At 52.3% G+C, this 5658-nt stretch overlaps 1 pseudogene; it reads right to left on the bottom strand.

Moving 5' to 3' along the window:
• Positions 1-580: 580 nt before the first annotated feature.
• On the bottom strand, positions 581-5238 carry LOC124030476 (annotated as a pseudogene).
• Positions 5239-5658: the final 420 nt, after the last annotated feature.

The raw sequence follows: 5658 nt of genomic DNA, 5'->3' as shown, positions 1-5658 counted from the left end.
GCTTTCCATAGATGTTGGAACATTGCTGCTATAACAGCCTCCACTCTTCTAGGAAGGCTTTCCACTAGATGTTGGAACATTGCTGCTATAACAGCCTCCACTCTTCTGGGAAGGCTTTCCACTAGATGTTGGAACATTGCTGCTATAACAGCCTCCACTCTTCTGGGAAGGCTTTCCACTAGATGTTGGAACATTGCTGCTATAACAGCCTCCACTCTTCTAGGAAGGCTTTCCACTAGATGTTGGAACATTGCTGCTATAACAGCCTCCACTCTTCTGGGAAGGCTTTCCACTAGATGTTGGAACATTGCTGCTATAACAGCGTCCACTCTTCTGGGAAGGCTTTCCACTAGATGTTGGAACATTGCTGCTATAACAGCCTCCACTCTTCTGGGAAGGCTTTCCACTAGATGTTGGAACATTGCTGCGGGGACTTGCTTCTATTCAGCCACAAGCATTAGTGAGGTCAGACACTGATGTTGGGTGATTAGGCCTGGCTTGCAGTTGGTGTTCCATTTCATTACAAAGGTGTTCAATGGGTTGAGGTCAGGGCTCTGTGCAGGCAAGGGCTGTGTCTTACCTTGTTGGTTTTACTGTCGTTGGGTATGCCCTCTGGGATGGAGGGGCAGAGAAGCCTCATCCAGGTAGGAACTGTCATCATCCAGCAACAACTCATCCCCTAGGGCATCCAGCTCTGACAACACACAACAACATCATCCTCTAGGGCATCCAGCTCTGACAACACACAACAACATCAACCAGCTGTAGACCCACACCCCTACCTGCTGTTAGATCCACCCCCTACCCTACCTGCTGTTAGATCCACACCCCTACCCTACCTGCTGTTAGATCTACACCCCTACCTGCTGTTAGATCCACCCCCTACCTGCTGTTAGATCCACACCCCTACCCTACCTGCTGTTAGACCCACACCCCTACCTGCTGTTAGATCCACAGCCCTACCTGCTGTTATATCCACACCCCTACCCTACCTGCTGTTAGACCCGCACCCCTACCTGCTGTTAGATCTACACCCCTACCCTACCTGCTGTTAGATCCACACCACTACCTGCTGTTATATCCACACCCCTACCTGCTGTTAGATCCACACCCCTACCTGCTGTTAGATCCACACCCCTACCTGCTGTTATATCCACACCCCTACCTGCTGTTAGATCCACACCCCTACCTGCTGTTAGATCCACACCCCTACCTGCTGTTAGATCCACACCCCTACCTGCTGTTAGATCCACACCCCTACCTGCTGTTAGATCCACACCCCTACCTGCTGTTAGATCCACACCCCTACCTGCTGTTAGATCCACACCCCTACCCTACCTGCTGTTAGATCAACACCCCTACCCTACCTGCTGTTAGATCAACACCCCTACCTGCTGTTAGATCCACACCCCTACCTGCTGTTAGATCCACACCCCTACCCTACCTGCTGTTAGATCAACACCCCTACCTGCTGTTAGATCCACACCCCTACCTGCTGTTAGATCCATACCCCTACCTGCTGTTAGATCCACACCCCTACCCTACCTGCTGTTATATCCACACCCCTACCCTACCTGCTGTTAGATCCACACCCCTACCCTACCTGCTGTTAGATCCACACCCCTACCCTACCTGCTGTTAGACCCACACCCCTACCTGCTGTTAGATCCACACCCCCTACCTGCTGTTATATCCACACCCCTACCTGCTGTTAGATCTACACCCCTACCCTACCTGCTGTTAGATCCACACCCCTACCTGCTGTTAGATCTACACCCCTACCCTACCTGCTGTTAGATCCACACCCCTACCTGCTGTTAGATCTACACCCCTACCCTACCTGCTGTGAGATCCACCCCTACCCTACCTGCTGTTAGATCCACACCCTACCCTACCTGCTGTTAGATCCACACCCCTACCTGCTGTTAGATCCACCCCTACCCTACCTGCTGTTAGATCCACACCCCTACCCTACCTGCGGTTAGATCCACACCCCAACCCTACCTGCTGTTAGCTCCACACCCCTACCTGCTGTTAGATCCACACCCCTACCCTACCTGCTGTTAGATCCACACCCCTACCTGCTGTTAGATCCACACCCCTACCTGCTGTTAGATCCACACCCCTACCCTACCTGCTGTTAGATCCACACCCCTACCTGCTGTTAGATCCACACCCCTACCTGCTGTTAGATCCACACCCCTACCCTACCTGCTGTTAGATCCACACCCCTACCTGCTGTTAGATCCACACCCCTACCTGCTGTTAGATCCACACCCTACCCTACCTGCTGTTATATCCACACCCTACCCTACCTGCTGTTATATCCACACCCTACCCTACCTGCTGTTATATCCACACCCCTACCCTACCTGCTGTTAGATCCACACCCCTACCCTACCTGCTGTTAGATCCACACCCCTACCCTACCTGCTGTTATATCCACACCCCTACCCTACCTGCTGTTAGATCCACACCCCTACCCTACCTGCTGTTATATCCACACCCCTACCCTACCTGCTGTTAGATCCACACCCCTACCCTACCTGCTGTTAGATCCACACCCCTACCCTACCTGCTGTTAGACCCACACCCCTACCTGCTGTTGAATCCATACCCCCTACCTGCTGTTATATCCACACGCCTACCTGCTGTTAGAGCCACACCCCTACCCTACCTGCTGTTATATCCACACCCCTACCCTACCGGCTGTTAGATCCACACCCCTACCTGCTGTTAGATCCACACCCTACCTGCTGTTAGATCTACACCCCTACCCTACCTGCTGTTAGATCCACACCCCTACCCTACCGGCTGTTAGATCCACACCCCTACCGGCTGTTAGATCCACACCCCTACCGGCTGTTAGATCCACACCCCTACCCTACCGGCTGTTAGATCCACACCCCTACCCTACCGGCTGTTAGATCCACACCCCTACCGGCTGTTAGATCCACACCCCTACCTGCTGTTAGATCCACACCCCTACCTGCTGTTAGATCCACGCCCCTACCTGCTGCTAGATCTACACCCCTACCTGCTGTTAGATCCACCCCTACCTGCTGTTAGATCCACACCCCTACCTGCTGTTAGATCCACACCCCTACCCTACCTGCTGTTAGATCCACACCCCTACCCTACCTGCTGTTAGATCCACACCCCTACCCTACCTGCTGTTAGATCCACACCCCTACCCTACCTGCTGTTAGATCTACACCCCTACCCTACCTGCTGTTAGATCCACACCCCTACCCTACCTGCTGTTAGATCCACACCCCTACCTGCTGTTAGATCCACACCCCCTACCTGCTGTTAGATCCACACCCCTACCTGCTGTTAGATCCACACCCCTACCCTACCTGCTGTTAGATCCACACCCTACCCTACCTGCTGTTAGCTCCACACCTGCTGTTAGATCCACATCCCTACCTGCCACACCCCTACCTGCTGTTAGATCCACCCTACCTGCTATTAGAGCCACACCCCTACCCTACCTGCTGTTATATCCACACCCCTACCCTACCGGCTGTTAGATCCACACCCCTACCTGCTGTTAGATCCACACCCCTACCTGCTGTTAGATCTACACCCCTACCGGCTGTTAGATCCACACCCCTACCTGCTGTTAGATCCACACCCCTACCTGCTGCTAGATCTACACCCCTACCTGCTGTTAGATCCACACCCCTACCTGCTGTTAGATCCACACCCCTACCTGCTGTTAGATCCACACCCCTACCCTACCTGCTGTTAGATCCACACCCCTACCCTACCTGCTGTTAGATCCACACCCCTACCCTACCTGCTGTTAGATCCACACCCCTACCCTACCTGCTGTTAGATCCACACCCCTACCCTACCTGCTGTTAGACCCACACCCCTACCTGCTGTTAGATCCACACCCCTACCCTACCTGCTGTTAGATCCACACCCCTACCCTACCTGCTGTTAGATCCACACCCCTACCCTACCTGCTGTTAGATCCACACCCCTACCTGCTGTTAGAGCCACACCCCTACCTGCTGTTAGAGCCACACCCCTACCTGCTGTTAGACCCACACCCCTACCTGCTGTTAGAGCCACACCCCTACCTGCTGTTAGATCCACACCCCTACCCTACCTGCTGTTAGATCCACACCCCTACCCTACCTGCTGTTAGATCCACACCCCTACCTGCTGTTAGATCCACACCCCTACCTGCTGTTAGATCCACACCCCTACCTGCTGTTAGATCCACACCCCTACCTGCTGCTAGATCTACACCCCTACCGGCTGTTAGATCCACACCCCTACCTGCTGTTAGATCCACACCCCTACCCTACCTGCTGTTAGATCCACACCCCTACCCTACCTGCTGTTAGATCCACACCCCAACCCTACCTGCTGTTAGATCCACACCCCAACCCTACCTGCTGTTAGATCCACACCCCTACCTGCTGTTAGATCCACACCCCAACCCTACCTGCTGTTAGATCCACACCCTACCTGCTGTTAGATCCACACCCCTACCTGCTGTTAGATCCACACCCCTACCTGCTGTTATATCCACACCCCTACCCTACCTGCTGTTATATCCACACCCCTACCCTACCTGCTGTTAGATCCACACCCCTACCTGCTGTTAGATCCACACCCCTACCCTACCTGCTGTTAGATCCACACCCCTACCCTACCTGCTGTTAGATCCACACCCCTACCCTACCTGCTGTTAGATCCACACCCCTACCCTACCTGCTGTTAGATCCACACCCCTACCCTACCTGCTGTTAGATCCACACCCCTACCCTACCTGCTGTTAGATCCACACCCCTACCCTACCTGCTGTTAGATCCACACCCCTACCCTACCTGCTGTTAGATTCACACCCCTACCTGCTGTTAGATCCACACCCCTACCCTACCTGCAGTTATATCCACACCCCTACCTGCTGTTAGATCCACACCCCTACCCTACCTGCTGTTATATCCACACCCCTACCTGCTTCCAGGTCATCCTCATCTATGTCAGGAGTTCCGTAGCTGCGACTCAGAGACTCCTGAACCTCGTTGGCATCCTCCATCATATCCTCCAGCTGATCCTGTAGGTCCTACACCACATCACACACGATGAAGAAGCTCCACAGCGTATAATGTGAGAGAACTGATATAATCACATTAAATTAGTTACTTCTATCTGATCAGTCTTCACATCCTTGTAAGCTCTCTTCATCTCTTTAGCTCCAATCTTCATAGCCTCCACCTGGGAACCAACAATACAAAGGACAAGTAGTCAAGGACTGATCCTTTATGTCTAAAGGACAAGTAGTCAAGGACTGATCCTTTATGTCTAAAGGACAAGTAGTCAAGGACTGATCCTTTATGTCTAAAGGACAAGTGGTCAAGGACTGATCCTTTATGTCTAAAGGACAAGTAGTCAAGGACTGATCCTTTATGTCTAAAGGACAAGTGGTCAAGGACTGATCCTTTATGTCTAAAGGACAAGTAGTCAAGGACTGATCCTTTATGTCTAAAGGACAAGTAGTCAGGGACTGATCCTTTATGTCTAAAGGACAAGTAGTCAAGGACTGATCCTTTATATCTAAAGGACAAGTAGTCAGGGACTGATCTGATCAAGGACTGATCCTATGTCTAAAGGACAAGTAGTCAGGACTGATCCTTT

This window comes from Oncorhynchus gorbuscha, unplaced genomic scaffold (genome assembly GCF_021184085.1).
Source record: "Oncorhynchus gorbuscha isolate QuinsamMale2020 ecotype Even-year unplaced genomic scaffold, OgorEven_v1.0 Un_scaffold_11897, whole genome shotgun sequence".
Classification (NCBI taxonomy): Eukaryota; Metazoa; Chordata; class Actinopteri; order Salmoniformes; family Salmonidae; genus Oncorhynchus; species Oncorhynchus gorbuscha.
This window is presented reverse-complemented; position numbering and strand designations above follow the sequence as displayed.